The sequence below is a fragment of the Dasypus novemcinctus genome, chromosome 7 (assembly GCF_030445035.2).
Source record: "Dasypus novemcinctus isolate mDasNov1 chromosome 7, mDasNov1.1.hap2, whole genome shotgun sequence".
Classification (NCBI taxonomy): domain Eukaryota; kingdom Metazoa; phylum Chordata; class Mammalia; order Cingulata; family Dasypodidae; genus Dasypus; species Dasypus novemcinctus.
The window spans coordinates 22653006-22672801 of record NC_080679.1 but is presented as its reverse complement, the minus strand read 5'-3'; positions in this window follow the sequence as shown (position 1 = coordinate 22672801).

Genomic DNA, 19796 nt, shown 5'->3' with positions numbered 1-19796 from the left:
GGAGTATTTAGGGGACAATGGAAGTGTTCTACATGATCTTGCAATGGTGGATACAGGTCATGTTGAATTTGATAAAAAATTTATAAAAGGATGAGGTCTAGAGTGCAGAACATAATATAAACCATTGACCATTGTCAGTGGCTATGTTTCAATATTTGTGTCAGTTGTAACAAATGTACCATCCACATATAAAAAGGTTATTGATAAGGGAAGAGGGGGGAAAGATGAGGATGTAGGGTATATGGGAGTCCCTGTGTTCTGTATGTGACTTTACTGTGATCTAAAACTTCTTTGAAGACAAATGAAAAAAAGTAAGACACTGGGGAAAAAATGGAAGAAAATGTCACTGTACATACAGGACAACAGATATTACAGTGAGGAAAGACAAAACATCAAAAAAATTTTTAAACATTTTTCATTTTTTAAATATCCAAACGTTTAATTTTATTTGTTTTAGTTTTTCTAAATTCATATGTATTTTATTTCTTATGTTTAAACCTATCATTATTATTTCATTTTCCTACTAATTATATTTGGTAATATCCTTGGCTTCATTTTTTAAGAAGGTTTGGGTCACAGAAGGGTTACAACTCTGGCAGGGAAGGATCATTGGTGTGGGGTGTCAGTGATGGGGGATATATGGGAGAAATTTCACCTGGGTATACACATAAGGCATATAAATGTGTTTAAATGTTCATGGGGGGAAACGGACTTGGCCCAGTGGTTAGGGCGTCCGTCTATCACATGGGAGGTCCACGGTTCAAACCCCGGGCCTCCTTGACCCGTGTGGAGCTGGCCCATGCGCAGTGCTGATGTGCGCAAGGAGTGCTGTGCCACGCAGGGGTGTCCCCCGCATACGGGAGCCCCATGCGCAAGGAATGCGCCCCATAAGGAGAGCCGCCCAGTGTGAAAGAAAGTGCAGCCTGCCCAGGAATGGCGCCGCCCATACTTCCTGTGCCAGCTGACGACAACAGAAGCGGACAAAGAAACAAGACGCAGCAAATAGACACAGAGAACAGACAACCGGGGGAGGGGGGAATTAAATAAATAAATAAATCTTTAAAAAAAAAAAAAGTTCATGGGGCATTGTCACAGTGGGTGGAGAGTCACACAATAATCAAAAGAATATTGAATTCCCATCCTGGAGAGCTCTGCCACATTCTCTAATGGAACAGCAACAATTCACGAAGTGCAGGGGCAATAACTAGTGAAGAAGGGTGGTCCATTATGGGCCCTTGATATTGACAACAATGTTTATGAACCTTTGCCATTGAAGGTGAAATTTAGCCTAGTGCTGTGGGGTGCCTAAGAGTTACCTTCTGAGAGCCTCCATGTTGCTCAAATGTGACCTCTGTCTAAGTCAAACTCAGTATATAAATGGATTACACTACCCCCAGCATAGGATGTGACTCCTAGGGATGAGCCTTTCTGGCATCGAGGCATTACTACCAAGCATTAACTAGCAATACAATTGGAAAAAGACCTTGACCAAAGGAGAAAAAGGTAAAGACAAATGAGTTTATATGGCTAAAAACTACAAAGTGATTTGGGAGGTCATCCCACAGGTAATGTTTATGCACGTCTCAGTGAGATTTCATAGACTACCAAAGTAGATACTATCCCAAATAGTGGGGCTTTCCTAAGGGCTCTGGGGACACCCAGGTCCTACAGTCATGGCAGATAGCTCCAAAGTTTGGTGCCCTGCCAGTGGGCCCTTCTTTGGAGCTGGTGCTCCTGAGTGTGACAGAGTTGGACTCAGTTGTAACTTCTCTACACATGCATCTTCTGTCCCTTCTATTTGAACCTATAGTTGGTACTGGAGTTGGTAGGTATACATCGAAGAGACTTGAATCTTTGGGCTGTCCATGTGTAGCTGGGCCCTGAGCCTCAACAGAATTGCAGCACCTAGTCTCCAATTCATTGGACTCATCTAGGACAACTAACAAGTAGGCGAGGATGGACAACCACCATACTAAGGAACCAAGAGAGTCTACAAGTGCAAGCAAGAGAGTCTCATCCATCAGTCTTACGGGATCGAGGGCCCCTCCCAGAATCCTCAGGACTGGGGAATAAAACCTGGACTAGAGTAGACTAACTGGTATTCTACTATACACTTATTATGATTCTAGGAATGGAAGAAATTATATTATTGATGTGGAGACAGTGGCCACTGGGAGGTTCTGGAGGTAGGGAGAGGAAAAACAAGTATAGGGGCATTTTCAGGACTTAGGAATTATCCTGAATGACATTGCATTGACAGATACAGGCCATTATACATCCTGCCATAACCTACAGAATTGAACGGGACAGAGAGTAAACTATAATGGCAATGCACCAAATGTGTTCATCATTTGCAATGAATGTACAACAGTAATAAAAGAAGTCATTAATGTGGGGAAAGGTGGGAGATGTGGGGAGTGGGGCATATGGGAATCCCTTATTTTTTGTGTGTAACATTTTGTGTAATCTAAATATCTTTTTTAAAAATAAAAATAATAAATATATTTTTTAAAAGGCACAATGCAAAATAAATATATTTTTTTAATTTGAAAAAAAAAAAAGAATTATAAGCTGGGAAACTTCTCAAATGTGGAATGTTGATTCAGATTCCGGAAAACTGAGAAAATAAAATCTACTACCTGATTGACACAACAAACTATTTGATACCCTGTTAACATATGTTTAAGTTGATTTTCCTTTTTTTTTTTTTTGCTATTAAAAGTACTGTTGCAATAAACATCTTTGTACATAATCCCTAATTATTTTTTATAAAGAATTTCAAGAACGGGAAGATTTTTATGCTTTTGTTTGACAAAGGTTATATCAATATATATCCTTATGATCTGAATTTTTAAATTGTCCATTCCATATGCCCTTATCAGCACAGAGTATTATCATAAATGAAGCATGTATTAGTCAGCCAAAGGGATGCTGATGCAAAATACCAGAACTTGGTTGGTTTTTATAAAGAATATTTATTTGGGGTAGGAGCATACAGATACCAGCCCATAAAGCATAAGTTATGTCCTTCACCAAAGTCTGTTTTCACATGTTGGAGCAAGATGGCTGCTGATGGATGCGAGGGTTCAGGCTTCCTGGGTTCCTCCCTTACAGGATCTTGCTTCTCTCTGGGTTCAAGGTTCCTTTTTTCCTGGGGCTGGCTTCTCTTTCCTCTATGAGCTTACTTCCTGGGCCTCTAGCTTGAGTCTTCAGCATCAAACTCTAGCATCAAAGCCCCAACATCAGAAACCCTCAACTCTGTTCCTTTCCATGCCTCACACCTTGGACTCAGTGCCCTAATCATAACTCAATCATGCCCTGGTACAGATCAGATTACAAGCATAATCCAATATCTATTTTTGGAATTCATAACCGTATCAAACTGCTACAAAGCATATCTTATTTTAACATGCATTTCTTTGATACAGTGTTGTCAATCTGGATATCCATCTATCATTGATTATTTGTAGCTCTTTTTGCTACTCATACACTTTTACCCACTTTGGAGTGTTCACCAGTTTCATGTCTCTCATTGTGTATCCTTGCTGCAGAAGAGTTATTTGTACATTAAGCTGTTATTTCTTTGTTTTCCACATAAATGTAAAATATAATATCTTTTCATGTAAAATAATTTTCTCCCTGTTTTAGTATAGCCAAAGATATCAATAGTTTCCTTTAATTAATTATTTCAATTTTATATTTAAGAAAGACATTTCCTCATCCTAAAATATAGGTACTTCCCTTCACTTATTTGAAGTGCCATTTATAGGGCATTCTTCCATGTCATGTTTGGAAAGTACTGGATGCATTAATCCTTCCTCCAGAACTAATTTGGGCTTTAAAAAGGAAGAGGCTACTTGTCTCAGCTGCCTTAACCAGTGGCAGTTCCTCTCCCTGTAGGAATTCCTCTTTCAGCTGTTCCACATAAGACTTAATTAGGATCATGCAAACATCTGGCTTTAGTGAATACAAACAGATAATTTACTAATTAGAACTACTTTAAAGAGTGGTTCTCACTCTGGACTGCAAATTAGAATCATTAAGGGGAGATTTTTAAAATACCAGTTCCAGGGCCCTACCTCCAGAGATACTGATTGAATTATTTCAGGATGGGGCTCAGGCATCAGCACTTCTTGAACTTCTCAAGTGATTCAAATATATAGCCAAGGTTGAGAAACACTGTTCTAAGGCAATTTAAGAGGAAAAACCATATTAACTTTAGAAACTGGGAAAAGTGGCAAAAATACCTGTTCTAAATAAATGAAGAGATAGACCATATCCATGGATAATAAACTAATTATCTAAAAGGTCTTAATTCTTCCCAGGCCAATCTATAGATTCCATGTAATCCCAACCAAAGGCTCCATAGAATTTCTCATACTGAGAAGTTCATTCTAAAATTTTTATGCAAATGAAAAGAAGTCAAAATAACCATATGGAGGTGGGGGTGGAATCTCCCCTCCTCCAGATAACAAGATAAATAAAACTATCATAATGAAGATGGTATAGTGTGGGGTAGGAAAGGATAATTAAGCAATAGAATAAAATCCCAGAAAGAAAGTCATGGATGAATAAAATGTTGATGTATAACAGAGGTGTCATTGCAAATTGCTAGGGATAGAACCCAGAATTTGGTTAACTGTATTGAAAATTTTTAAAAAAGATTAAAATCATTATTCTATCACGCAATGCAAAAAATGAATTCTAGGTGATAAAGGACATAAATTTCATAAGAACTTTAACCAATTTTAGAAAAAAAATACATTTCACTATTTTATGACTTTATGTTAAGAAGAGATTTCTTAAATAAGGTTTTAAAATTGATAAACCATTAAAGCAAAGATGAAGAAATTCAGTCATTAAAAACATTTGGAAAATTGACAAAAACGTAACAGTTATTTCCAGAAGAGGGAATTTATATAGCCAATAATATGGAAAGATGTTTGATCTTATTAGCAATCTAGAAAGTGTGTATCAAGATAAAAAATTAGATGTGTTGATTAGTAAATATTAAGAATTTGACTATTCCAAGTGCCAATATGATATAGATCAATTGGATATCTTATACTTGTTGGTGGACTTGTAAATTATCTGTAACTCTGCAATTTTATTCCTTGATGCTTACCAAAGAGAAAATTTTCTACTAGTGCTCCAGGATACATGATTAAGAATATACATAGGAAAAGGGTTTATAATAGCAGAATCCTGGAAACAATTACAAATGCCTAGTAATAGAAAAATATATAAATAAATTGTGGTATATTCATATACTGGAATATTTTACAACAGTGAAAATTGAAACATTGTTACTTGTCCCAGTATGTATGAATTAGAGTAATCATTTTGAGTGACAAAGGCAAGTCCCAGAAAACTATACAAAATTTTTCTCTCTTTAACAACACTCAAAAACAAGCAAAGATAAACAATATGCTGTTAATTACATAAATATATGTAATCAAACAAAATATAAAAAAGCAAGGGAAGGATCAACACAAATGTCAGGAGAGCAGTTACTCCTTGGGAGGGGGGAGTGGCAGTGGGTAAGGGACAGTACATGGCTTGCTGTAAGGTGTTGGCAATGTTTTAGTCCTTCAGTGGGTTTGGGATGTTCACTATTTTAGAAATAAATCACATAAATAAATGGGAGAGCTATGCAATGGTGACTGGCTATGAACCAAGGATTATGATTAAGCCAAATTATACAGAGCTTCTATGTGGGGTGATGGAAAAACTGGTAATGGACGGGAGCGATGGTAGCACAACATTGGGAACAGAATTATCAGAACTGAATTATGTATTTGAATGTGGTTAAAAGGGGAAATTTTCAGCTGTAAATATATTACTGGAAAAAAATTATTAAAAACAGAAGATTGCACAAGATGAACAGAGAACCCTAATGTAAACCACATATTATAGTTAAGAGTACAATTGTCACAATATTCTTTCATCAGTTATAACAAATATACCATACTAATGCAAGGTGTTAAAAGTACAGGGAGTATACAGGAACTCAATATTTTCTGCATGATTTTTCTGTAAATCTACAACTTCTTTGACAAAAAAGAAAACAAATTCAGTGCTTTTTCCAATGCTGTTTTCAGATGTTAGCAACAACCAAGGTGATATTAGGACTTTTGACAGTTTAATTTATATACTTCTGGGGATTAAAAGTGGCAGTCAATTTAGATTCATCTGTATTTTTTGAAAGGAGAATATAATTATGTGTGGCTTGAAACATCATTCAAGATGCATTTGGTTGCAAGTAATAGAACATGCAACATACTGTATCTTGAAAAACACGGTGATTGTGGAGTTTGCATAATTTGAAAACACTAGAAGTAATTAAGGCTCACTCTGTGCTTATCACGAGTTTGTCTCCAAGTTTCTTGTCAGTCTTTTAGCAATACCTTTCTTTTTAGGGAGAAAGCCTCATCCTCATGAACTCTTTTCTTAGGGTTTCAATACTTGTATCCACACCCAATATCATTCAGGAGAAAGATGTCCCAAACCAGAAAACACCATACAGAAACCTTCGTGTTTACAGCCATCCTTCTGCCAATACCTGGGGCAAGGGGAGAAGGATATTACTGATTTGCTTAGACCAAGCCTATGAGCCAGGACTGGGTGGGAAACAGCATTCCCACACAAATTGCACAACTGGGTGGGGTCCTATTAGAAAGAGGAAAAGGGAAATGTATGCCAAGAAAGTGATTGAAATATCCACTGAGCTTGAATAATTAGAAATTAACAACTTTTAAAAAATAAAATAAGAACGTTTAGTGGCATCAAAACTTTTCCCATATGGATATCATATATTCTTCATTCCTAAGGAGCCCCTCTTCAGTGGTATCATGTGACTCTAATTATTAGCCTCTCCTTTTTATTTAATATTCTGGGGAAGTAAATTTGAGAGTATCAGAACCAGAATTTCAAGCCAGCAAAGTAATCATTACACAATTTACTTTCACTAGCCAAATGCAATGAAATTCAAAAGACCTCTCCTACTTGAGATGCTTTAATAATACTAATTTTTTAAACCATAAAACTAAGTACACAGTGTTTAAGGAGACAATTCATTAGCTTTACAGATGAGTTAGTAATAAAAAGCTGTTCTGCAAATGGCAAAGGAAACTAAGAATCTAAAGTACTTAGATTTCCAGACTTCAGTGGAATTTCTCCCAACACAAATTATTTCCCATTACTTGATCCTCACATGCTAATGTTTGCTTTACTGCTGTAAATCTTTGACGAATTATTGCTTCATACTTAAACAATTACATTTACGAATACCACCTACATGAGCCACAATGGTGCTCCATTAGATAATTAATGCAGCAATGGGACGATACTTTTATGCCTCGAGTAGCTGCCGTTCAAGGCTAATTTCTGTCGCTTTGACATCATAAAATGATGGCGTGCCACTTTCAAAGGCCCTTTTTCTCATATTTGTATAGGCATGGATAGTAGAAATGACATGTCAGCAGACTTGAAAATCTCTGTGAAAACATTTTAAGCATTATTGTTCTGTATTGTGTAATGCCCCACTTCATAATTAGTGTGGTGGGCAGAATAATGACCTCGGAAGGTGAATCGCTCCTAATTTCCGTGTGAATGTTACCTTTCATGGCAAAAGGGAATTTATGGATGTGATGACAATAGGGACCTTTAGGTGGGAGAGTATCCTGATTCTCAGGGGGGCCCAGTCCTAATGTGTGGGTCCTTAAAAGCAGAGACTCTTTCCCAACCATGGTCACAGTGTGATTTTCACAGAAGGATCAAAGAGATGCACCTGGCTGGCTTTGAAGAGGGAGTAAGGGGGCCATGAGCCAAGGGATATGGACAGCTGTTAGAAGCTGGCAAAGGCAAGGAAACAGATTGTCTGGACCTCCAGAAAGGAATGCAGCCCTGCTGACACCTTGATTTTAGCCCCTTGAGACCCAAGCCAGACTCCTGACCTACGGAAATGTAGAATAATAAGTGTCTGGTATTTCAAGTCATGCAATTTGTGATCATTTAATTCTGTGGCAACAGGAAATTAATACTATCGGCAAATATCAAATAATTTTGAGTACATTAAAAATTTCAAATACACAAAAATTACCTCCCATTAAATGAGACTTTATATATTTGTCAAGACAAGTATTTATTCCTTCTCCAAACTTCTGATTCTTCAGTTAAAAAAAAGAGACAGAAATTTTCCCTTCTGAAGAATTTACCCTTGATGAATAATATTTTTTCTCAATACAATAAGATCAATCATAATTTAGTTACATTAAAATGTTACTCCTTTAGTTCCTCCTTAAGTGGACTATAGCATTTGATTTGTGTGTGTGTGTGCTGCTGTAATCTTTTGAAGTGTACCTCCTTGAGGGTAAAAGAGACTTCTTAAAAGTACCCTTTATTGATTTTACTATATGATGGAAAGGACAACCTAAAAGCAGAACAAAATGATTCTGCGAGTCTATACCCACCAGATAATTTATTTACAGATAATGGAAAGTTACTTATAAACAGGGACTGACATTGACTTGTGCTACCTCCCGAATAGAAGCGGGAGAGGCCGATGTCAACCGGGACACCCCACATGCATGCCCTGCTGGTGACAGGCTGGTGTTGTCGTCATCTGCTCAAGGACAGCACCCACCGCCTTGGCTCCCACTTCATTTCTGCGTGACCCATCTTACCATCTGGGTTCAATGACCTCCATGTCAAGCCTCACTCTAGTTCACCCTGTTAACTATTTCCAAGATGCTTAGGGTTCATTCTGGAAGTGTAGACAGAAAGACCCAGGTGTTTTGAGCATATCTGCATAATGCAGACTGTGTATGTATATAGTTATTTGCAGCAGTGCATCTGCTGTGGAGCAATGTGCAATTCTGACACCCACCACACTCAGCAGCTTTTGTATAGTTAGATTCTTGAAGAGCTGCTGCTTTGCTGTTGCACAAAATACTGGGATATACATCTAGATACAGAAACTCATATTTGTGTTCATATCCTATGATACAGCCACTGGGAGAAATATACAGCTACATACAAGTCCTGGGACTTGCTCTGGAGGGAGAGAAAAAACCTGTTAATAAAACACTATCAGCCTAGTTATAAACCAGGATGGAGGTGGAAAGCCTGCCTAAATATGTCTGATCCCTAAAAAACTACAAATTATTTTCCACAGTAAAAAAAAATTGCATTGTTAGTTATTTTCTGACTATATAAATAATACAGCACCCTTGTAAATAATTAGAATACATAAAGTTAGAAGAAATCTTTTTTTTTTTAAGATTTATTTTATTTATTTACTTCTCCCCGCCCCCTTGTTGTTTGCAATTGCTGTTTCTGTTTGTTTTCCTTGTTTCTTTCGGAGGCACTGGGAACTGAACCCAGGACTGAGGATGTGGGAGGGAGGTGCCTAATCACTTGAGTCGCCTCTGTTCCCTGCTTTGTTGTTGTTGTTGTGTCTCTCATTATGTTTTTCTTCTTGTGTCTCTTGTTGCGTCCTCTTATTGTGTCAGCTTGTTGTGCCTTCCCATCATGCCAGTTTGCTGTCTTCTTTAGGAGGCACCGAGAACCAAACCATGGACCTCCCGTGTGGTAGGCAGGAGCTCAACCAATTGAGCCATATCCACTTCTCTAGAAGAAATCTTTTTTTAAAAAAATTTAAAAGCCACAGAACCTAACTCTTCTGAGAGCACCATCAAGAATGCTTTGCTGATCATACACCTTTTTAAGCATAGGCACATGTAATTTGATTAAGTGAGATATTGTGGTGGGTTGAAGCTGTATGTATCATAGAAAAACATGTTCTTAAATTTAATCCATTCTTGTGGGTGTGAACCCATTGTAAGCAGGACCTTTTCATGAGGGAACTTCAGTTAAGGTGTGACCCACCTCAATCAGGATGGGTCTTATCCTGTTACTGGAGTCCTTTTTATGAGAGTGAAATGGAGACAGAGAGAAAGCCACAGAGGAAGCATCCAGAAGCCGACATCAATGGGACAGGGAAGCAGAGAGAGAGATCAGGAGACACCCCCCATGTGTCCTGCCATGTGACAAACTAAGGGCCAAGGAGAGCGAGCAGCCAGCCCAGGACTGCCACAGTCTTCGGAAAGAAAGCGTTACCTTGATGACACCTTGATTTGGCCTTTCTCTTAGCCTCAAAACCATAAGCGAAAAAATTCCCGTTGTTTAAGCCAATCCCCTGCACAGCATTTGCTTGGGTGGTCTAGGAAACTAAAATAGATATTAAGTTTTCTGTTCTTATTACAGACTTCTTTACATTTTTATTTATTTATTTTTGCTTTCCTATTCATCTCTCCTTCCTGATTTTTACCTTTTCCTATCAACAGACATACACATGCTTGTATGCAATAGATATATGTGTTTTGCTTTTCTTTTCGCAGTGCTAAAAGTGGAAATTCAGAGGAGGTAGGATGTTTGCTTTAGAAGACCCTTCACTGAGTTTTCTAAATGCAAAGTTTAGCCAGATGCATAGAATTGACTGAGGGGGGAGAACTGCTCTGCCTAGAGAAGAACAATTCCAGGGGACAATCAGTGGCTTTCAGCTCGAGAAGAAAACAGAACAGGTTTCCAGGGTAAAGAGAGAGGCCAGAAAAAGTTGTGGCAAGCCAGGCCCAGGGGGTCCAGGAGGGGAGGAAACTTGGCCAAGGGACACCCTCTTTCTCAAGGCAGGGAAAGCCCCTCACCTAGGAAGAAACTCCTGACTTACCCTCTACGTTGTCTCCTGTGTTGTGTTGTGTGGTAATGCTTTGTTAGACACCTTTGTCAGTGAAAGTCAGGCACGCTGAGAGTAGCCATGTGATGTTAGAAAAGAAGGGTGAAGCAAATGTAGAGGGGAGCAGATATGGTTCCAGTGGTTGTGTACTTCCCATGTACGAGGTCCTGGGCTAAAAAAAAAGGAAAGAAACATAATAGAACAGGGAAAAGAAGAGTGACAGGACCAAATCTGAAAGTTCCGTGGAAGCTGGAAATCAGAGTGAAAGTTGATCAGCAGCAGATTGAGCCCCCAGAGAATCCTTAGAAATATTGGCAGAGTGGCAGGGTAGAATGTGGGAAGGGAATGGTATTTGGTATTTAAATAGTAAAGGAAAATGTAACCGAGAGAATTCCAGGGCTTGGGAACACTGAGTAAGCAGACAGTTTGGATCACAACTTCTTTAACATGAATTTTCATCCTCAAAACTACCAAGTCAATGACTATAAATATTTGTAATGCTCTGAGTACATATTGACAAATTACCCTTCAAATTACAATCCCATCAAGTGTGTATATAAATGCTTGCCTTATCTTATCCAAAATAGTTGTATTTTTACCCCTTTGCCAATTTAGTGGGTAAAATATTACATCTCCTGGTAGACTGAAATTCCAGTTCTTTGACTCCTAATGAGATTGGAAAGCTTTGTATTTATATATTGAATGTTTTGTATTTCTTCTCCTGTAAATTGATATACCATAATCCTGAATATAATATTCAGTAATATTTGCCTAGTCCAGTTATCTACCCATAAGAATACCCTACATTTTTTAACTTAAAATATTATGAATGTAATGGAAAGAACATTTTTTAGAGGAAATGAACCTATATTGTAGAATGAGAACTAGGCTTATATTACTACACAGCTGGCTTAAGCACAATTACCTATAAAGCACAAGAAAAATTTTAACAAATTGACTTTATTGATACATATTAATAAACCACAAATCCACCCAAAGAGTACAATCAATGTTATTCTTTATAATCACATACTTGTGTCTTCATCACTTCAATCATTTTTAGAGCATTTTCATTATTCCAATAATAATAATAATGAACAAAAAAACAGAAAAACAAACAAAAAACTCATCACCTCTCAATCTCTCTATGCTTCCGCTGCCATACAAAGCTGGTATTCTCTCTCCATCTCTCTAGTTTATTTGAATTTGTTTTGTAGAAACAGTCTTATGTATGCAATATTACCCATATTCATATTTCACATGAAGTTTCACTATATTATACAGTCCCATGTTACATATTTAGCTTTCCTTCTAGCAATATATAAGTCCTTTTCCACTACTGTCTTATCCATATAATTGCACTGCTAGTTACAAACACTATGATGTGCTTTCACATTTCTATTCTTCTCCAAAGATTTGCAGACAAGATTTACCAGTTCTGCACAAGTTTACTATCAGCTTTCCATTCTCTGCCCTCATTCTACTTTGTGGTGACCTATATTCTAATTATTCACTCCATGAGTTTACACAATATATTTAGTTCATAATAGCACACTCATATAGTATTTGTCCTTTTGTTTCTGTCTTGCTTCACTAACATAATGTCCTCCAGGTTCATCATGTTGTCATATATTTCAGGACTTTATTTCTTCTCACAGTTTCATGATATTCCATTGTTTGTATATACCACAATTTGTTTATCAATTCATTGGTTGATGGACACCTGGGTTGTTTCCATCTTTCAACAATAGTGAATAATGTCACTATGAACATTAGTGTGCAGATGTCTATTCATGTCACTGCTCTCAGTTCTTCTGGATATATATACAGTAGTGGTATTGCCTGGTCCCATGACAAGTCTATATTCAACTTCCTTAGGAACTGCCAACAGTCCTCTACAGTGACTGTACCAATCCACACTCCCACCAACAGTGAATAAGCATTCCTATCTCTCCACATCCTCTCCAACATTTACAGTTTCCCGTCTTTTTACTAGTAGCCAGTTTAATAGGTGTAAAATGATATCTCATTATAGTTTTGATTTGCATTTCCATAATTGCAAGTGATATTGAACATTTTTTCATGTGTTTCTTCTTTAGACCATTATCTTTTCAAGTCTTTTGTCCATTTTTAATCAGATAGTTTGTCTTTTTATTGTTGAATTTTATGATCTCTTTATATATCATGGATATTAAACCCTTTTGAGTATGTGATTGCCAAATATTTTCTCCCACTGAGTCAACTGCCTTTTAGTAAACTTTCTAATAGTTCCTCAGGAATATATATTGGAAACTCTGAGACTGGTATGACCAACTAAATTACCTATGTCTGGACAAGTTGGAATTTTTTTACTAATACTGTCGCATTCTGCCTTCTCTGGGTTCTGCATTTTGGGTAAGGATAAGAGGGACTGAATTCCACCCCATTTGCTAGAAAGGATGTGCTTTCATTAGGGACTAGGACAAAACATGAATCTTCCGCTGCTCAAAAACATGAAGCCCATGAAACTGCCTGTACTAACTACAAGTACCAATTCTCTTTGGCTATAGAGGCTCAAGTTTTATTGTTTATCTCACATCCCACATAGCAGTCCATGCTATAGTAGTAATATACCATGCAGAGATACAAAGTGGGATCCCATTATCCCAATTATAGCATAAAAGTGACTTTTCTGGTTTTCAATGGGAAACAGATAATTCCAGATTGAGACATAAATCAAAAAGCAACCATCAGAAAACATTCGATCCAGGAGTTTTACTTTTAGTTCTTTTGACATGTATATAAGTCCCGTCCTCTCTCTTCCTTTTATTAATGCTTTTGGGGTTTTCCAGCTGCAAGACAGCTTTGAAGTTACATATCTTTCTAGGAGTCCCCACTTCCTCCAGAGATTTCACTCTAAATCCTCTTAGAGAAGAAGGTGCTCTGAGCTTTTGTTCTGCATAATCACTCCCTGATGGGAGGAATGAACTCAGGAACAAGCAGCATGGCTGGCTGCTTAAAGAGCTGCCCTGCACGGCAGCTTGTCCAGGTGTGTAGGATGGTGGGGAGGGAGAGAGAACCAGTCACCTCTGCAAAGAAGTGATTCTCAGCAGCAGAATCTCCAGTTGGAGCATCAGTACTAATGACCAGACAGCAGGCAGCAAGACAGAAACTGGCAGAAGTACCAAGAAAGGACCTAGAAGGCTGTGTATGTGTGGACAGATGGATGATGTATATGTACACACACACACAAAAGAGCTACAAATTTTCTTACTTATTTATATTTACTTTCTCCTTTGAATACCTTTTACCATCTCTTAGGGCTCTTTTTAGAAAAACTAACACCAAAAAATTGTTTTTGATGCCTCCAAGCCTACTTTAAATGTTGAATGCACCTTTTCTTTTACTATCTAAAATAAAAATTGATTTGATATTTCAAAGTCATCTGAGCACTTTCCACAAAGTTCTTGTACATTATCATTTAGCTTTATGCACTTTTAAGGTCTCTAGACAGTTTTGGATCCTTTGAGCTATGTTCTTCGGCATGACTTTGGTTGCTGCCAAAAAAAAAAGAATGAATCATTAAAAATTGGTCTGAGAGGGAAGGCTTCAAGGAGGTTTTTTAATCTGATACAATTATTAGTGATGTAGATGCCTATGTAATTTGTTCTCTGAGGGTAAGGCAAAACTTTTCATGCCCTTTTAAAGTGCCATTAAAACATAATAATAAAAGACCTTGTAATTTTAATTGGGGATGCCAAGGATTTTATTAAATTTCTAACTCCAGATTCTGTTTTCTATTATTAAGAATGTGTTGTGCTGCCACTAAGGCTCCGGAGAAGTGACCCATCCTAGAGAGCTCCTGGAATCAGTTCATGTGGGGAAGAAGCAAGCCAGAGCCCAGGCCTTGCCCTCTGCCAGCAACTCTCGCGTCAGCTTTCTGGAGCGCCGGGCTTTGCACTCGACAGTGGGAGAATCTTTCCTCAGAACAAATTGTTTTGGCTGAGCCTCCATTGCAGCTTAGCCTAATCAGCTCTTGTTGTAGTGTCATTTTAAGTTGCCTCTGGCTTTCAACACACTTGGAAGACTCAACTCAACATTTTTACATCATCACCAAGTCCACCACCAAGACTTTTCCAGGTGAGGGTAGGTCATTTCTGGGTGCCGGCAAATCTTCTAGCAAGCAATCCTGGACATTCTTCTTCCTCCATTTATGGTACATTGCAATTCCAGATGGATCTCGCGTTGCTTGACTGTCTGTCATGTAGACTAAAATACAGGGTTAAAAAACCAGTGAATGCAATCAAGAAGTCCTTGGATAAAGCAAAATTAAATGTGTGCTAAATACAACATGTATCTCATTGTATTCCATCTTAGGGTATGAAAGAAAAACAAATAAGAAAATGTTGTATGAACACTTCTAAACCAAGATTAGGAGCACATCAACTACAAGCCAATGCAGCTAATACTTATCTAGAATGCAGCTAAATAAACATTTGGTCTTTATTGAGTCCAACCTACATCTTCTTAGGTATTCACTGCCAAAGACTATTGTAACGGGAAGAAAACACAGGCCATAATCTAAGCATTATCCAATGTTTTTTTTTTCTTTCCTAGCAGTAGCTGAGTTGAGGTGGTAACACCTTATATTTGTATAGCACTTTTCATTTACAAGCACTTTCATATCCATTATTTCATTTGATTTCATTTACTACCTGTACTGCTCCCGCATTTTGGGTTTCATTGGTCAAATTCAGAGCTCTATGTGGAGCTCAAAAAGGAATTCATTACTCGTTCAGGTGTTACGTCGTCTGGGTAGCACGTAAATGAATGAGCTGGGTGGCCCCATTCATTCCTCTGATTTTCTGCTGTGACCTTACAAGACTGAAATTGTAATTTAAGAGGTGTATTGCGCAGCTTCAGAGCAGTGCCACAGAATATATTTCAAGCTCTGAATTTGTTTCTAGATTTTTAGCCTAAAGTGGAGCACAAATACTCCCGGATATTCCCTCCATGCCTCAAAAAAGTACACTAAAAAATGTCTCCCAGATGATAAATGAAAAAAGTCATTATTATCATAGGCAGTCAAGGTCAAGAAGAAAGAAAATGTTTCCTGATCATTCCAGGCACTTCAAATGGGAGGAAAGAAAGTGAGGATCATTCCTATATTACCAGGAAATAAAATAACATGTTGCTAGGACTAATTCAGGAAAAATGAAATCTACATATAACGACTCTAAAAAGAATCTTCACCTACAAAGAAAATGATGACTAAAGTTTCTCCCTCCTACTAAAAGGAACCACTAATAGCCCCAGGCTTGCGATGAGAAAAGCACTGATAGGCGGCGGCGCCAAGTTGTGGCATCTGTTTTACTGGTTAAATGGAACAAAGTGTGGGCAAATGAACTACAAATGGCACTCCTAGAAAATTCATATTCATGTTCACTGAACAAACAGAGAGTTAAAGGAATCCAGGATTTCCCAGTCAGTCTCCAGGTCCCCTCCCCAAACTCTTTGTTCCTTGGGGTTTCCAAGAATTAAAATGTGCTATAATAAATGAGACAAAGTGAACAAATTATATATATTATTAATGTAAATTTAGTCAAAATATCAATACTAAAAAAAAAAACAACAACATTTCTATATTTTAGGTACCCAACAAAGTGATCAAATCCATGAACAGTTCTCTGTATTAAGATAAATTCTCATCTCAAAAGCCATTGAAAGGCTACCAAGACTTAGAGAAGGGAGTCCTAAGGTCAAGATGTATCCCCAGATCCAAGCCATTTCTGACCTCTGAGATTTAAGCAGCCTTCTCTTCTGTATAATGGGGAGAAAAAGACTTGTACTTGGAGTCATTCAAGATTCAGATCTCAGCTCTGCCACACTGGGACACAAATTCCTCCTTGATAACATGGTGAATTCCATTCAGGGAATAAAATGAGAAGACTTGAGTTTATAAAGTCCTAAACAATTGAACAGTGTTTATACCAAGGAGGAAAAAAAGGATGGGGCTCCTCCTGTCATACTCAGGAACAAGCCTATCTTCCAAACTAAGCATGGCCAAGAGGTGACACGGAAGACAATGCTGAACCCATTCTATCACCTATGCATCAAATATTCAGTAGTTCCTGCTATGTACCAGATACTCTGCTAGGAGCAGTAGGTACATAAATAAATAGTACAGAATCTTTGACACTAAGATGCTCGTCTTCAAGTGAAACATATATTATCATGTGCAAGGATTTTTGTTTTGTTTTGCTTTGTTTTTCTCCCCTGAGTTTCCTTTATGGGGTCTTAATGGGTTCTCTACTCAAAGATTTGGAAAATACTGGGTTAAGAATAATAGCCCTCTTACGTGCCAGTTCTAAGATTTTTGCACACATAGCAAATCTTGTAATCATCTGACAGCCCAATAAGGTACTTACTATTATTATCCTCATTTTACAGAGAAGGAAACAGAATCAGAGAGGTTAAGTAGCTTGTTCAAGGGCACAAAGCCGGGTTTCAGAACTTTACATTTTGAATCTCTTAGAAAGATTAGAATACAAATATTTCCCAACTTTTTTGACCATGGGAAAATATTTCCCTTTCACAGAACATTTTGGAAAATCAATATTTTATTCTTTTTTTCTTTTATTTTGCATTTGTTTTGTTTAATGTTTATTTTTGTTGGAACATCAATATTTTAAAGGAAGCACCTGGGAAAAGGCTATAGAACAAACTAAAAGAAAAGAACAAAATTTTATTTCCACATCTACGTTGTCATGTATTATCTATCAGCCACGTTGAAGAATTGGTTTATTTCATTCCCTTTTAGAAAGTTTCAGTACCAAGGCACCACAAATACTGTCTGGCCTTTGTGCTCAGGTGTTGCCATCACTTCTAACAGGGTGGGAATACAAATGCCAAAAGACCGGGCAGTGCTGAACAGAAGCTCAAGGTTGGTTTTTTAACACGCTGAGTGATGATAGCATCATGAAGATTTGGATCATAATTGAGCCATAATATTAGAGGAGGAAAAAATTTGACAAGGTTTTTTTTATAACAAGATCAAAGAGACTAATGACAGCTTATAAAAATACAGCCTTATTTTTCGAGTTGCTAATTTGTCTTCTTGCTGCTTCCCGGAGAAGCTGCTTATGAAAGGCCCTTTCATAGAGGAAGTTTAACAAGTGGTTGAGGATGCCCTGCCGGCTGCGTGGCTTAACCTTGCGAGCTCATAGGGCTTTTGTTGATTTGCGATTTGCGGGTAACAAGATGCCAAGAGGGAAAGGGAGGGCTACATTTGCAACCTGAAGTTTTAGCATCACAATCACAGATGACTGTGGGTTTCTTATAAGTAGAATAAAGTAAGACAACTATGCCTCACCTATATGTGGCATTTCAAACCCTGTGGATGCTAAGTTTGAATGCTCTTTATCCCACCAAATACAAATATCCTAAAAATCCATCACAAAATGGTCAAATTGCTCATTACCTTAATCTTAAGCAGCTTCTTTTTGGGCCTCTTATGCTCCTCACACACATTTTAATAAAGATAAATTTCACAATAGTGTATTATGATTAATATAGTCCCTTTTCTGAACAGCAGCTTAATAGAGGTCAAATTTGAGAACATTATTTTTTTAGAAAGTATTCCAAATGCATTAGCTATTGCCAACCAAGAATTCTGCAGCCACATTAGTAATTAATATTCATAGACCCCTGTACTGTGTACAAAATACAGATGTGAGGCGGATGATAAGGTTGGTGGCTGGCAGATGAGAGGCCTCCTGCCTGATGCTTCTGTTCTTTCAGAGGAACAATAGGGAAGGTCATGAGCAGGTGGGTCAGGCACAGGGACAGGGAGTGCCCATCTGAGATTGGTGACCATAAAATTAAAATAAAGCTAATCGGTAAATGTGTGAATTTTTCTCTAGGAACACTAATCCAGATGGAAGCATGGAGTGGGCAAGAGTATTTTAACCAGAGGAGTAGCTTTTCCAGGATCGTAGGTAGGAGAGAGTGAAAGGAGAGGAGTTGGGTGTTTGCAAAGGACAATAGACTATAGAATCTGATCTGGGTAAATAAGCAGATGAAGACACAAAACAGGACAACCGAGCATGAGACAGTGGTAGACGTCATGGGCAGGAGCTCTTACAAGGTCAAGGGCGTGCCCATGGGAATCCATGGCTGAGGTGGTTGGATTCGATCACTGACCTTTCACATAAATTATCTCATTTGCACCTCAGGAGGCCAGAAGGGAATTAGTACCCCCATTTTACAGATGAGGAAAATGACGTTCAGAGAAGTTCAATGTCTTGTCCAAGACCAGAGTAAATATCAAGGGATTCCAGGACTGGAACTCATGTCTGCTAACTCCAAACCATGAACTCTCAACCAGACTATTAGTATATTTTTCTAAGCAAATTTTTCATGACATCTCTACTATCCATTTAGTTCATTACTCCCCAAAAGATTGCCTTTCCTAGGCATTTTTTTTTTTTGGCAAAGAAAAAAAAAAGAGAGATCTGGGATAAAATGATGAATGGTGAAGCAGCAAGACTAAAAATTAAATCTCTTCATGAATATTCTTATACAACAAAGGAAAATAAAATTGAGGGACTCCAAGAGTTAAAGATATTCTTAACGCATCATCATCAGGAGTCTAGCATTCGATCGCACATCTTCCCTATAAATTAGCAGTGCAGCAGAGCAGAGCTGGACTAGAGCTGACCATTAAGCCTCATGATCATGAGGAGACACAGTCTTTCCCAGATGCCATAGGTAGGGACTCTTGGTTTAGGGCCTTAAGATGAAAATTACCAGGAATCCTGAAGAATGCACAAGAGAATTATGTGTTATCCCGTTATCCAGAGAGATGACAACTACGTGATGGAAGAGATTTAATTGAAGGAAAATATGGTCTATGTTCATTAAAAGTTTTATGGAAAGCAGGAAAACAATTTCCTTTCATTCTTATGTAGACGGTGAATCTTGCCCAACTAGACAGATCTTGGAAAATAAATATAACAAAAGGTAGAAACTGCTACTTGTAAATAAACCAGCAACAGCTCACAATCTATTTGCTACATTTATTTTA